Source organism: Aphelocoma coerulescens, unplaced genomic scaffold (assembly GCF_041296385.1).
Source record: "Aphelocoma coerulescens isolate FSJ_1873_10779 unplaced genomic scaffold, UR_Acoe_1.0 HiC_scaffold_70, whole genome shotgun sequence".
In the NCBI taxonomy this organism is placed as follows: Eukaryota; Metazoa; Chordata; class Aves; order Passeriformes; family Corvidae; genus Aphelocoma; species Aphelocoma coerulescens.
This window is the reverse complement of record NW_027184055.1, coordinates 1,091,622-1,106,044: the sequence shown is the minus strand read 5'-3', so window position 1 is coordinate 1,106,044 and position 14,423 is coordinate 1,091,622. Positions and strand designations below refer to the sequence as shown.

Below are 14,423 nucleotides of genomic sequence, written 5' to 3'. Positions count from 1 at the left end.
GTCTTTGGTTCCAACAAGGCCCCGCTGTGTCTCAGTGCACCCTGGCTTCCATGTGGATCTGGAGTATCACAAAGGCTCCTTGGTTCCACCAGGTCCTGCTGTGTCACAATGGATCCTGTGCTCCATGAGGCCCTCCAAAGTCATCATGGAGGCTTGGTTCCATGAGGTTCCATGATGTGCCAGTGGTCATCTTGGTTCCAGGAGTTTCCTTAGTGTCACAATGCTCTCCATGCTTCCATGATTCCCCACAATGTCCCAATGCTCTCCATGCTTCCATTAGGCCCTGCTTTGCCACAATGGTGCCCTTGTTTCCATGAGGCCCCGCTGTGTCACAATGGACGTATGGTTCCATGATGCTCCGTGGTGTCACCATGGTCTTCTTGAATCCGCAGTGTAACCATGGACCATTGGTTCCATGCGGCCTGGCCGTGTCACAATGGGCTCCTTGATTCCATGATTCCCCACGGTGTCACAATGGAGCCTTGTTTCTAGGAGGTTCTGTACTGTCACAATTGTCTCCTTGATGCCATCAGCCCCTGCAGTGTCACAAAGGCTCCTTGGTTCCATGAGGAACACAAAAGCTTTGCAGAAACATTGAGCCACAGCTGCTGAACACAGCTGGCAACATCTGCTTGCATCAAAAGAGGGCTTCAAGCTGAGAATGGCACCAGCAGCTTCCATCTGCAACAGAGACCCAGGGAAAGGACAGGCTGTGCCGGTCTGGACAAATTTGGAGGAAAATATCCTCTGGTAGAAGGCAGGTTACACCCAGCCCTCCCCCACCAGGTTCGGGAAAAAAGAATTTTCCTCGGAAGAAAGTGAAAGAGATAGAAACTCTTTATTTAACAAACACACAGCAAAAGGATAACAATGCTAAATATTCAAACCTCTCGCTGTGGAGCGAAACCTGGGATAATTGGAGAGTCCTTCCGTGTTTCAGTGGGGTCTCCTGAAACATCCCTAGACAGCCAGGCCCGTGGAAAGAAATAGGGAGCGATTCTTGAGAGAAGTTTCAGAGCTCTTTCTTCTCCAGCCACATGGGCGGGGCACTGCCAAAGAACTGAGCAATCCCGGGACAAGCAGGGCCCTCCTGGCACAGGGCAACACAAAATAACCAGTGCTGAACAGGATTAGGGCACATGTGAGCAGGGAGCAGGGAGACCCCGTGCCCAGGCCATGCCTCTACCCCAGGGTCCCCTCTCCCATGACCTCATGGCAGGGGGGAGGAACCCCAACACTTCTGGAGGTGTAGTCTCCCTCCTCCTCCTTGCAGCTGGCTCATGGGCCCACATTCAGGGCCCCCACCTCGGGCGAAAATTGTCCCGGTGTGGTCTGATGTTGAAAGAGTCAAGAAGAGAAGAAGGGAAAAAAAACCCCAAAGTCCCAGGAGAACAAAGTTCAACTCTCCATCTCCCTGCAGAGAAAAGGAGCTGAAAACTGGCTCAAAAGCAAGAAGGTTGCTTCCTCCACCCTTGCTGCAAGCAGGATGCAGAGGAGTGTGTATGTGTGTCCTTGAACAAACGCTCTGAGAAGTTTGTCCGGTTTTTTTTCCTCTCCCCGCTCTCAGGCTCAGTTGAAAGGCACAGAAATGCACCAAGTTAACTTCTGGGCATAGAGCAGCCATAGGGGATACACATCCTAAAGTCACCCCAAGACACAGGCACAGAGAATTCAGTGGAAAGACTCCGAGAATTCTGCTCCCAGAGATCATTCCTGCTCACACTGACCCTTGTAGAAAGGGGCCATCGTTCCAGGCAGCCTGTACTGAGCATGTGGCTCCTGAGCGGGGTTTGTTGTTTAGGAAACCTGCTCAGGCTTTTCCATTCTTTCCTTGCAAACAGGAAAACTTCTCCTGGGCCTGTGTGCAGGCAGAGCCCTGAGGAGAGCAGGTGGCACATGGTGCGCTGGGCTGGGACAGCCAGCTGCAGAGCTCAAGGGAAGAAGCCCAAAGAGTCACAATGGCTCCTTGCCTTCACATGCAACACCTGGGTCACAATGGTCTCCTTGATTCCATGAGGCCCCACTGTGTCACAGTGGCTCCTTGGTTCCATGCGGTTCCGCAGTGTCACCATGGTCTCCTTTGATCCGCATTGTCATCATGGACAATTGGTTCCATGAGGCCCCGCAGTGTCACAATGGTCCCTTGGTTCCATAGGTTTTATGTTGTAACAATGGACTCCTTGCTTCTATGAGCTCGCCTGCTTTTTGCAGAGGTGTCTTTGGTTCCAACAAGGCCCCGCTGTGTCTCAGTGCACCCTGGCTTCCATGCGCATCTGGAGTATCACAAAGGCTCCTTGGTTGCACCAGGTCCTGCTGTGTCACAATGGATCCTGTGCTCCATGAGGCCCTCCAAAGTCATCATGGAGGCTTGCTTCCATGAGGTTCCATGATGTGCCAGTGGTCATCTTGGTTCCAGGAGTTTCCTTAGTGTCACAATGCTCTCCATGCTTCCATGATTCCCCACAATGTCCCAATGCTCTCCATGCTTCCATTAGGCCCTGCTTTGCCACAATGAACCCCTCGTTTCCATGAGGCCCCGCTGTGTCACAATGGACTATGGTTCCGTGATGCTCCGTGCTGTCACCATGGTCCTCTTGAATCCGCAGTGTAACAATGAACCATTGGTTCCATGCGGCCTGGCCATGTCACAATGTGCTCCTTGATTCCATGATTCCCCACGGTGTCACAATGGAGCCTTGTTTCTAGGAGGTTCTGTACTGTCACAATTGATGCCATCAGCCCCTGCAGTGTCACAAAGGCTCCTTGGTTCCATGAGGAACACAAAAGCTTTGCATCAACATTGAGCCACAGCTGCTGAACACAGCTGGCAACATCTGCTGCATCAAAAGAGGGCTTCAAGCTGAGAATGGCACCAGCAGCTTCCATCTGCAACAGAGACCCAGGGAAAGGACAGGCTGTGCCGGTCTGGACAAATGTGGAGGAAAATATCCTCTGGTAGAAGGCAGGTTACACCCAGCCCTCCCCCACCAGGTTCGGGAAAAAAGAATTTTCCTCGGAAGAAAGTGAAAGAGATAGAAACTGTTTATTTAACAAACACACAGCAAAAGGATAACAATGCTAAATATTCAAACCTCTCGCTGTGGAGAGAAAGCTGGGATAATTGGAGAGTCCTTCCGTGTTTCAGTGGGGTCTCCTGAAACATCCCTAGACAGCCAGGCCCGTGGAAAGAAATAGGGAGCGATTCTTGAGAGAAGTTTCAGAGCTCTTTCTTCTCCAGCCACATGGGCGGGGCACTGCCAAAGAACTGAGCAATCCCGGGACAAGCAGGGCCCTCCTGGCACAGGGCAACACAAAATAACCAGTGCTGAACAGGATTAGGGCACATGTGAGCAGGGAGCAGGGAGACCCCGTGCCCAGGCCATGCCTCTACCCCAGGGTCCCCTCTCCCATGACCTCATGGCAGGGGGGAGGAACCCCAACACTTCTGGAGGTGTAGTCTCCCTCCTCCTCCTTGGAGCTGGCTCATGGGCCCACATTCAGGGCCCCCACCTCGGGCGAAAATTGTCCCAGTGTGGTCTGATGTTGAAAGAGTCAAGAAGAGAAGAAGGGAAAAAAACCCCCAAAGTCCCAGGAGAACAAAGTTCAACTCTCCATCTCCCTGCAGTGAAAAGGAGCTGAAAACTGGCTCAAAAGCAAGAAGGTTGCTTCCTCCACCCTTGCTGCAAGCAGGATGCAGAGGAGTGTGTATGTGTGTCCTTGAACAAACGCTCTGAGAAGTTTGTCCGGTTTTTTTTTCCTCTCCCCCCTCTCAGGCTCAGTTGAAAGGCACAGAAATGCACCAAGTTAACTTCTGGGCATAGAGCAGCCATAGGGGATACACATCCTAAAGTCACCCCAAGACACAGGCACAGAGAATTCAGTGGAAAGACTCTGAGAATTCTGCTCCCAGAGATCATTCCTGCTCACACGGACCCTTGTAGAAAGGGACCATCATTCCAGGCAGCCTGTACTGAGCATGTGGCTCCTGAGCGGGCTTTGTTGTTTAGGAAACCTGCTCAGGCTTTTCCATTCTTTCCTTGCAAACAGGAAAACTTCTCCTGGGCCTGTGTGCAGGCAGAGCCCTGAGGAGAGCAGGTGGCACATGGTGCGCTGGGCTGGGACAGCCAGCTGCAGAGCTCAAGGGAAGAAGCCCAAAGAGTCACAATGGCTCCTTGCCTTCACATGCAACACCTGGGTCACAATGGTCTCCTTGATTCCATGAGGCCCCACTGTGTCACAGTGGCTCCTTGGTTCCATGCGGTTCCGCAGTGTCACCATGGTCTCCTTTGATCCGCATTGTCATCATGGACAATTGGTTCCATGAGGCCCCGCAGTGTCACAATGGTCCCTTGGTTCCATAGGTTTTATGTTGTAACAATGGACTCCTTGCTTCTATGAGCTCGCCTGCTTTTTGCAGAGGTGTCTTTGGTTCCAACAAGGCCCCGCTGTGTCTCAGTGCACCCTGGCTTCCATGTGGATCTGGAGTATCACAAAGGCTCCTTGGTTGCACCAGGTCCTGCTGTGTCACAATGGATCCTGTGCTCCATGAGGCCCTCCAAAGTCATCATGGAGGCTTGGTTCCATGAGGTTCCATGATGTGCCAGTGGTCATCTTGGTTCCAGGAGTTTCCTTAGTGTCACAATGCTCTCCATGCTTCCATGATTCCTCACAATGTCCCAATGCTCTCCATGCTTCCATTAGGCCCTGCTTTGCCACAATGGTGCCCTTGTTTCCATGAGGCCCCGCTGTGTCACAATGGACGTATGGTTCCATGATGCTCCGTGGTGTCACCATGGTCTTCTTGAATCCGCAGTGTAACAATGGACCATTGGTTCCATGCGGCCTGGCCGTGTCACAATGGGCTCCTTGATTCCATGATTCCCCACGGTGTCACAATGGAGCCTTGTTTCTAGGAGGTTCTGTACTGTCACAATTGATGCCATCAGCCCCTGCAGTGTCACAAAGGCTCCTTGGTTCCATGAGGAACACAAAAGCTTTGCATCAACATTGAGCCACAGCTGCTGAACACAGCTGGCAACATCTGCTGCATCAAAAGAGGGCTTCAAGCTGAGAATGGCACCAGCAGCTTCCATCTGCAACAGAGACCCAGGGAAAGGACAGGCTGTGCCGGTCTGGACAAATGTGGAGGAAAATATCCTCTGGTAGAAGGCAGGTTACACCCAGCCCTCCCCCACCAGGTTCGGGAAAAAAGAATTTTCCTCGGAAGAAAGTGAAAGAGATAGAAACTGTTTATTTAACAAACACACAGCAAAAGGATAACAATGCTAAATATTCAAACCTCTCGCTGTGGAGAGAAAGCTGGGATAATTGGAGAGTCCTTCCGTGTTTCAGTGGGGTCTCCTGAAACATCCCTAGACAGCCAGGCCCGTGGAAAGAAATAGGGAGCGATTCTTGAGAGAAGTTTCAGAGCTCTTTCTTCTCCAGCCACATGGGCGGGGCACTGCCAAAGAACTGAGCAATCCCGGGACAAGCAGGGCCCTCCTGGCACAGGGCAACACAAAATAACCAGTGCTGAACAGGATTAGGGCACATGTGAGCAGGGAGCAGGGAGACCCCGTGCCCAGGCCATGCCTCTACCCCAGGGTCCCCTCTCCCATGACCTCATGGCAGGGGGGAGGAACCCCAACACTTCTGGAGGTGTAGTCTCCCTCCTCCTCCTTGGAGCTGGCTCATGGGCCCACATTCAGGGCCCCCACCTCGGGCGAAAATTGTCCCAGTGTGGTCTGATGTTGAAACAGTCAAGAAGAGAAGAAGGGAAAAAAACCCCCAAAGTCCCAGGAGAACAAAGTTCAACTCTCCATCTCCCTGCAGTGAAAAGGAGCTGAAAACTGGCTCAAAAGCAAGAAGGTTGCTTCCTCCACCCTTGCTGCAAGCAGGATGCAGAGGAGTGTGTATGTGTGTCCTTGAACAAACGCTCTGAGAAGTTTGTCCGGTTTTTTTTTCCTCTCCCCCCTCTCAGGCTCAGTTGAAAGGCACAGAAATGCACCAAGTTAACTTCTGGGCATAGAGCAGCCATAGGGGATACACATCCTAAAGTCACCCCAAGACACAGGCACAGAGAATTCAGTGGAAAGACTCTGAGAATTCTGCTCCCAGAGATCATTCCTGCTCACACGGACCCTTGTAGAAAGGGACCATCATTCCAGGCAGCCTGTACTGAGCATGTGGCTCCTGAGCGGGGTTTGTTGTTTAGGAAACCTGCTCAGGCTTTTCCATTCTTTCCTTGCAAACAGGAAAACTTCTCCTGGGCCTGTGTGCAGGCAGAGCCCTGAGGAGAGCAGGTGGCACATGGTGCGCTGGGCTGGGACAGCCAGCTGCAGAGCTCAAGGGAAGAAGCCCAAAGAGTCACAATGGCTCCTTGCCTTCACATGCAACACCTGGGTCACAATGGTCTCCTTGATTCCATGAGGCCCCACTGTGTCACAGTGGCTCCTTGGTTCCATGCGGTTCCGCAGTGTCACCATGGTCTCCTTTGATCCGCATTGTCATCATGGACAATTGGTTCCATGAGGCCCCGCAGTGTCACAATGGTCCCTTGGTTCCATAGGTTTTATGTTGTAACAATGGACTCCTTGCTTCTATGAGCTCGCCTGCTTTTTGCAGAGGTGTCTTTGGTTCCAACAAGGCCCCACTGTGTCTCAGTGCACCCTGGCTTCCATGTGGATCTGGAGTATCACAAAGGCTCCTTGGTTGCACCAGGTCCTGCTGTGTCACAATGGATCCTGTGCTCCATGAGGCCCTCCAAAGTCATCATGGAGGCTTGGTTCCATGAGGTTCCATGATGTGCCAGTGGTCATCTTGGTTCCAGGAGTTTCCTTAGTGTCACAATGCTCTCCATGCTTCCATGATTCCTCACAATGTCCCAATGCTCTCCATGCTTCCATTAGGCCCTGCTTTGCCACAATGGTGCCCTTGTTTCCATGAGGCCCCGCTGTGTCACAATGGACGTATGGTTCCATGATGCTCCGTGGTGTCACCATGGTCTTCTTGAATCCGCAGTGTAACAATGGACCATTGGTTCCATGCGGCCTGGCCGTGTCACAATGGGCTCCTTGATTCCATGATTCCCCACGGTGTCACAATGGAGCCTTGTTTCTAGGAGGTTCTGTACTGTCACAATTGTCTCCTTGATGCCATCAGCCCCTGCAGTGTCACAAAGGCTCCTTGGTTCCATGAGGAACACAAAAGCTTTGCATCAACATTGAGCCACAGCTGCTGAACACAGCTGGCAACATCTGCTTGCATCAAAAGAGGGCTTCAAGCTGAGAATGGCACCAGCAGCTTCCATCTGCAACAGAGACCCAGGGAAAGGACAGGCTGTGCCGGTCTGGACAAATGTGGAGGAAAATATCCTCTGGTAGAAGGCAGGTTACACCCAGCCCTCCCCCACCAGGTTCGGGAAAAAAGAATTTTCCTCGGAAGAAAGTGAAAGAGATAAAAATTATTTATTTAACAAACACACAGGAAAAGGATAACAATGCTAAATATTCAAACCTCTCGCTGTGGAGCGAAACCTGGGATAATTGGAGAGTCCTTCCGTGTTTCAGTGGGGTCTCCTGAAACATCCCTAGACAGCCAGGCCCGTGGAAAGAAATAGGGAGCGATTCTTGAGAGAAGTTTCAGAGCTCTTTCTTCTCCAGCCACATGGGCGGGGCACTGCCAAAGAACTGAGCAATCCCGGGACAAGCAGGGCCCTCCTGGCACAGGGCAACACAAAATAACCAGTGCTGAACAGGATTAGGGCACATGTGAGCAGGGAGCAGGGAGACCCCGTGCCCAGGCCATGCCTCTACCCCAGGGTCCCCTCTCCCATGACCTCATGGCAGGGGGGAGGAACCCCAACACTTCTGGAGGTGTAGTCTCCCTCCTCCTCCTTGGAGCTGGGCCATGGGCCCACATTCTGGGCCCCCACCTCGGGCGAAAATTGTCCCAGTGTGGTCTGATGTTGAAACAGTCAAGAAGAGAAGAAGGGAAAAAAAACCCCAAAGTCCCAGGAAAACAAAGTTCAACTCTCCATCTCCCTGCAGTGAAAAGGAGCTGAAAACTGGCTCAAAAGCAAGAAGGTTGCTTCCTCCACCCTTGCTGCAAGCAGGATGCAGAGGAGTGTGTATGTGTGTCCTTGAACAAACGCTCTGAGAAGTTTGTCCGTTTTTTTTCCTCTCCCCCCTCTCAGGCTCAGTTGAAAGGCACAGAAATGCACCAAGTTAACTTCTGGGCATAGAGCAGCCATAGGGGATACACATCCTAAAGTCACCCCAAGACACAGGCACAGAGAATTCAGTGGAAAGACTCCGAGAATTCTGCTCCCAGAGATCATTCCTGCTCACACGGACCCTTGTAGAAAGGGACCATCATTACAGGCAGCCTGTACTGAGCATGTGGCTCCTGAGCAGGGTTTGTTGTTTAGGAAACCTGCTCAGGCTTTTCCATTCTTTCCTTGCAAACAGGAAAACTTCTCCTGGGCCTGTGTGCAGGCAGAGCCCTGAGGAGAGCAGGTGGCACATGGTGCGCTGGGCTGGGACAGCCAGCTGCAGAGCTCAAGGGAAGAAGCCCAAAGTGGCACAATGGCTCCTTGCCTTCACATGCAACACCTGGGTCACAATGGTCTCCTTGATTCCATGAGGCCCCACTGTGTCACAATGGCTCCTTGGTTCCATGCGGTTCCGCAGTGTCACCATGGTGTCCTTTGATCCGCATTGTCATCATGGACAATTGGTTCCATGAGGCCCCGCAGTGTCACAATGGTCCCTTGGTTCCATAGGTTTTATGTTGTAACAATGGACTCCTTGCTTCTATGAGCTCGCCTGCTTTTTGCAGAGGTGTCTTTGGTTCCAACAAGGCCCCGCTGTGTCTCAGTGCACCCTGGCTTCCATGTGGATCTGGAGTATCACAAAGGCTCCTTGGTTCCACCAGGTCCTGCTGTGTCACAATGGATCCTGTGCTCCATGAGGCCCTCCAAAGTCATCATGGAGGCTTGCTTCCATGAGGTTCCATGATGTGCCAGTGGTCATCTTGGTTCCAGGAGTTTCCTTAGTGTCACAATGCTCTCCATGCTTCCATGATTCCCCACAATGTCCCAATGCTCTCCATGCTTCCATTAGGCCCTGCTTTGCCACAATGGTGCCCTTGTTTCCATGAGGCCCCGCTGTGTCACAATGGACGTATGGTTCCATGATGCTCCGTGGTGTCACCATGGTCTTCTTGAATCCGCAGTGTAACAATGGACCATTGGTTCCATGCGGCCTGGCCGTGTCACAATGGGCTCCTTGATTCCATGATTCCCCACGGTGTCACAATGGAGCCTTGTTTCTAGGAGGTTCTGTACTGTCACAATTGTCTCCTTGATGCCATCAGCCCCTGCAGTGTCACAAAGGCTCCTTGGTTCCATGAGGAACACAAAAGCTTTGCATCAACATTGAGCCACAGCTGCTGAACACAGCTGGCAACATCTGCTTGCATCAAAAGAGGGCTTCAAGCTGACAATGGCACCAGCAGCTTCCATCTGCAACAGAGACCCAGGGAAAGGACAGGCTGTGCCGGTCTGGACAAATTTGGAGGAAAATATCCTCTGGTAGAAGGCAGGTTACACCCAGCCCTCCCCCACCAGGTTCGGGAAAAAAGAATTTTCCTCGGAAGAAAGTGAAAGAGATAGAAACTCTTTATTTAACAAACACACAGCAAAAGGATAACAATGCTAAATATTCAAACCTCTCGCTGTGGAGAGAAAGCTGGGATAATTGGAGAGTCCTTCCGTGTTTCAGTGGGGTCTCCTGAAACATCCCTAGACAGCCAGGCCCGTGGAAAGAAATAGGGAGCGATTCTTGAGAGAAGTTTCAGAGCTCTTTCTTCTCCAGCCACATGGGCGGGGCACTGCCAAAGAACTGAGCAATCCCGGGACAAGCAGGGCCCTCCTGGCACAGGGCAACACAAAATAACCAGTGCTGAACAGGATTAGGGCACATGTGAGCAGGGAGCAGGGAGACCCCGTGCCCAGGCCATGCCTCTACCCCAGGGTCCCCTCTCCCATGACCTCATGGCAGGGGGGAGGAACCCCAACACTTCTGGAGGTGTAGTCTCCCTCCTCCTCCTTGGAGCTGGCTCATGGGCCCACATTCAGGGCCCCCACCTCGGGCGAAAATTGTCCCGGTGTGGTCTGATGTTGAAACAGTCAAGAAGAGAAGAAGGGAAAAAAACCCCCAAAGTCCCAGGAGAACAAAGTTCAACTCTCCATCTCCCTGCAGTGAAAAGGAGCTGAAAACTGGCTCAAAAGCAAGAAGGTTGCTTCCTCCACCCTTGCTGCAAGCAGGATGCAGAGGAGTGTGTATGTGTGTCCTTGAACAAACGCTCTGAGAAGTTTGTCCGGTTTTTTTTTCCTCTCCCCCCTCTCAGGCTCAGTTGAAAGGCACAGAAATGCACCAAGTTAACTTCTGGGCATAGAGCAGCCATAGGGGATACACATCCTAAAGTCACCCCAAGACACAGGCACAGAGAATTCAGTGGAAAGACTCTGAGAATTCTGCTCCCAGAGATCATTCCTGCTCACACGGACCCTTGTAGAAAGGGACCATCATTCCAGGCAGCCTGTACTGAGCATGTGGCTCCTGAGCGGGGTTTGTTGTTTAGGAAACCTGCTCAGGCTTTTCCATTCTTTCCTTGCAAACAGGAAAACTTCTCCTGGGCCTGTGTGCAGGCAGAGCCCTGAGGAGAGCAGGTGGCACATGGTGCGCTGGGCTGGGACAGCCAGCTGCAGAGCTCAAGGGAAGAAGCCCAAAGAGTCACAATGGCTCCTTGCCTTCACATGCAACACCTGGGTCACAATGGTCTCCTTGATTCCATGAGGCCCCACTGTGTCACAGTGGCTCCTTGGTTCCATGCGGTTCCGCAGTGTCACCATGGTCTCCTTTGATCCGCATTGTCATCATGGACAATTGGTTCCATGAGGCCCCGCAGTGTCACAATGGTCCCTTGGTTCCATAGGTTTTATGTTGTAACAATGGACTCCTTGCTTCTATGAGCTCGCCTGCTTTTTGCAGAGGTGTCTTTGGTTCCAACAAGGCCCCGCTGTGTCTCAGTGCACCCTGGCTTCCATGTGGATCTGGAGTATCACAAAGGCTCCTTGGTTGCACCAGGTCCTGCTGTGTCACAATGGATCCTGTGCTCCATGAGGCCCTCCAAAGTCATCATGGAGGCTTGGTTCCATGAGGTTCCATGATGTGCCAGTGGTCATCTTGGTTCCAGGAGTTTCCTTAGTGTCACAATGCTCTCCATGCTTCCATGATTCCTCACAATGTCCCAATGCTCTCCATGCTTCCATTAGGCCCTGCTTTGCCACAATGGTGCCCTTGTTTCCATGAGGCCCCGCTGTGTCACAATGGACGTATGGTTCCATGATGCTCCGTGGTGTCACCATGGTCTTCTTGAATCCGCAGTGTAACAATGGACCATTGGTTCCATGCGGCCTGGCCGTGTCACAATGGGCTCCTTGATTCCATGATTCCCCACGGTGTCACAATGGAGCCTTGTTTCTAGGAGGTTCTGTACTGTCACAATTGTCTCCTTGATGCCATCAGCCCCTGCAGTGTCACAAAGGCTCCTTGGTTCCATGAGGAACACAAAAGCTTTGCAGAAACATTGAGCCACAGCTGCTGAACACAGCTGGCAACATCTGCTTGCATCAAAAGAGGGCTTCAAGCTGAGAATGGCACCAGCAGCTTCCATCTGCAACAGAGACCCAGGGAAAGGACAGGCTGTGCCGGTCTGGACAAATGTGGAGGAAAATATCCTCTGGTAGAAGGCAGGTTACACCCAGCCCTCCCCCACCAGGTTCGGGAAAAAAGAATTTTCCTCGGAAGAAAGTGAAAGAGATAAAAACTATTTATTTAACAAACACACAGGAAAAGGATAACAATGCTAAATATTCAAACCTCTCGCTGTGGAGCGAAACCTGGGATAATTGGAGAGTCCTTCCGTGTTTCAGTGGGGTCTCCTGAAACATCCCTAGACAGCCAGGCCCGTGGAAAGAAATAGGGAGCGATTCTTGAGAGAAGTTTCAGAGCTCTTTCTTCTCCAGCCACATGGGCGGGGCACTGCCAAAGAACTGAGCAATCCCGGGACAAGCAGGGCCCTCCTGGCACAGGGCAACACAAAATAACCAGTGCTGAACAGGATTAGGGCACATGTGAGCAGGGAGCAGGGAGACCCCGTGCCCAGGCCATGCCTCTACCCCAGGGTCCCCTCTCCCATGACCTCATGGCAGGGGGGAGGAACCCCAACACTTCTGGAGGTGTAGTCTCCCTCCTCCTCCTTGGAGCTGGCTCATGGGCCCACATTCAGGGCCCCCACCTCGGGCGAAAATTGTCCCGGTGTGGTCTGATGTTGAAACAGTCAAGAAGAGAAGAAGGGAAAAAAAACCCCAAAGTCCCAGGAGAACAAAGTTCAACTCTCCATCTCCCTGCAGAGAAAAGGAGCTGAAAACTGGCTCAAAAGCAAGAAGGTTGCTTCCTCCACCCTTGCTGCAAGCAGGATGCAGAGGAGTGTGTATGTGTGTCCTTGAACAAACGCTCTGAGAAGTTTGTCCGTTTTTTTTTCCTCTCCCCGCTCTCAGGCTCAGTTGAAAGGCACAGAAATGCACCAAGTTAACTTCTGGGCATAGAGCAGCCATAGGGGATACACATCCTAAAGTCACCCCAAGACACAGGCACAGAGAATTCAGTGGAAAGACTCCGAGAATTCTGCTCCCAGAGATCATTCCTGCTCACACTGACCCTTGTAGAAAGGGGCCATCGTTCCAGGCAGCCTGTACTGAGCATGTGGCTCCTGAGCGGGGTTTGTTGTTTAGGAAACCTGCTCAGGCTTTTCCATTCTTTCCTTGCAAACAGGAAAACTTCTCCTGGGCCTGTGTGCAGGCAGAGCCCTGAGGAGAGCAGGTGGCACATGGTGCGCTGGGCTGGGACAGCCAGCTGCAGAGCTCAAGGGAAGAAGCCCAAAGAGTCACAATGGCTCCTTGCCTTCACATGCAACACCTGGGTCACAATGGTCTCCTTGATTCCATGAGGCCCCACTGTGTCACAATGGCTCCTTGGTTCCATGCGGTTCCGCAGTGTCACCATGGTCTCCTTTGATGCGCATTGTCATCATGGACAATTGGTTCCATGAGGCCCCGCAGTGTCACAATGGTCCCTTGGTTCCATAGGTTTTATGTTGTAACAATGGACTCCTTGCTTCTATGAGCTCGCCTGCTTTTTGCAGAGGTGTCTTTGGTTCCAACAAGGCCCCGCTGTGTCTCAGTGCACCCTGGCTTCCATGCGCATCTGGAGTATCACAAAGGCTCCTTGGTTGCACCAGGTCCTGCTGTGTCACAATGGATCCTGTGCTCCATGAGGCCCTCCAAAGTCATCATGGAGGCTTGGTTCCATGAGGTTCCATGATGTGCCAGTGGTCATCTTGGTTCCAGGAGTTTCCTTAGTGTCACAATGCTCTCCATGCTTCCATGATTCCCCACAATGTCCCAATGCTCTCCATGCTTCCATTAGGCCCTGCTTTGCCACAATCAACCCCTCGTTTCCATGAGGCCCCGCTGTGTCACAATGGACTATGGTTCCGTGATGCTCCGTGCTGTCACCATGGTCCTCTTGAATCCGCAGTGTAACAATGAACCATTGGTTCCATGCGGCCTGGCCATGTCACAATGTGCTCCTTGATTCCATGATTCCCCACGGTGTCACAATGGAGCCTTGTTTCTAGGAGGTTCTGTACTGTCACAATTGATGCCATCAGCCCCTGCAGTGTCACAAAGGCTCCTTGGTTCCATGAGGAACACAAAAGCTTTGCATCAACATTGAGCCACAGCTGCTGAACACAGCTGGCAACATCTGCTGCATCAAAAGAGGGCTTCAAGCTGAGAATGGCACCAGCAGCTTCCATCTGCAACAGAGACCCAGGGAAAGGACAGGCTGTGCCGGTCTGGACAAATGTGGAGGAAAATATCCTCTGGTAGAAGGCAGGTTACACCCAGCCCTCCCCCACCAGGTTCGGGAAAAAAGAATTTTCCTCGGAAGAAAGTGAAAGAGATAGAAACTGTTTATTTAACAAACACACAGCAAAAGGATAACAATGCTAAATATTCAAACCTCTCGCTGTGGAGAGAAAGCTGGGATAATTGGAGAGTCCTTCCGTGTTTCAGTGGGGTCTCCTGAAACATCCCTAGACAGCGAGGCCCGTGGAAAGAAATAGGGAGCGATTCTTGAGAGAAGTTTCAGAGCTCTTTCTTCTCCAGCCACATGGGCGGGGCACTGCCAAAGAACTGAGCAATCCCGGGACAAGCAGGGCCCTCCTGGCACAGGGCAACACAAAATAACCAGTGCTGAACAGGATTAGGGCACATGTGAGCAGGGAGCAGGGAG

General features: G+C 52.0%; 1 pseudogene; it reads left to right on the top strand.

Moving 5' to 3' along the window:
- The window catches only part of LOC138102326 (zinc finger protein 850-like), a 1,260,715-nt pseudogene that overhangs the window by 721,823 nt on the left and 524,469 nt on the right, over window positions 1-14,423 (top strand).